Source organism: Solanum tuberosum, unplaced genomic scaffold (assembly GCF_000226075.1).
Source record: "Solanum tuberosum cultivar DM 1-3 516 R44 unplaced genomic scaffold, SolTub_3.0 scf00086, whole genome shotgun sequence".
Classification (NCBI taxonomy): Eukaryota; Viridiplantae; Streptophyta; class Magnoliopsida; order Solanales; family Solanaceae; genus Solanum; species Solanum tuberosum.
Genome location: NW_006239010.1, coordinates 544,010 through 544,875, shown reverse-complemented (window position 1 = coordinate 544,875; position 866 = coordinate 544,010).

The window sequence follows — 866 nt, the reverse complement described above, 5'->3', positions numbered from 1 at the left end:
AACTTTCAATGGCCATAACTCGCTCATACGAATTCGGAATTGAGCAAATCGGTGGCGTTGGAAAGATCTTTCCACGAACTTTGCAACCATAACTGGAACTCCACCTAAATCATCCTGAGATAGAATTTATGGCTGTTCAAAGTTGGCCAAAAATTCACATTTTTCCATACTTGGCCAAAATTTCCAAAACTTTAAAATTCTTTCCAAAAATGAAAATTTCCAATTCTAAGCCTCTTCAATTATTTCACATTGCCGGATGTTACACTTTGCCACATTCGAGACACTTGTTCATTGATTAATGTTGGTTTTGACCTGGCCTTCGCACAGGCCATGCGCCACTAGTTGGACCTGATCTAGCATTTTTTTTTTTGTACATTCTCCATGAAATAGTTATTTATTATGTTAGTCAATCTTGTTACTCTATCTTCCATGCTCCCGTGTGACCTTCTTCTCAAGTATTTTCCTGAATTTGTTTATATTTGGAGTAATTACGCGTTAAGGTTCATAGAAACTCATAAACTGAGAAGGTTCCATAGTTGTTGATGGAAGCTTATTCAAACTCTTGACCAACGAAATATTCCAGAACTCTTTCATGATCACACTGCCAGAACGCTCGATTCTCTTCATGCTACTGCTCAATATTTTCTACATGTCCTTGAAAATATTAGCAAGAGTAGTAGATTTGATCCTGAAAAGATCAGATCTTTGGAGGCAATGATAAGAGTTGCTGCTAGTTATGCAGAAGATGTTGTTGAGATGAAAATTTCTCAAATTATCACAAGCTTAAGCTGGACATTTGGAATTTTACAACACCAGGATTTGCTACCATTTGTTGAAAAAATGGATACAACAAAGAAACAAGTGAT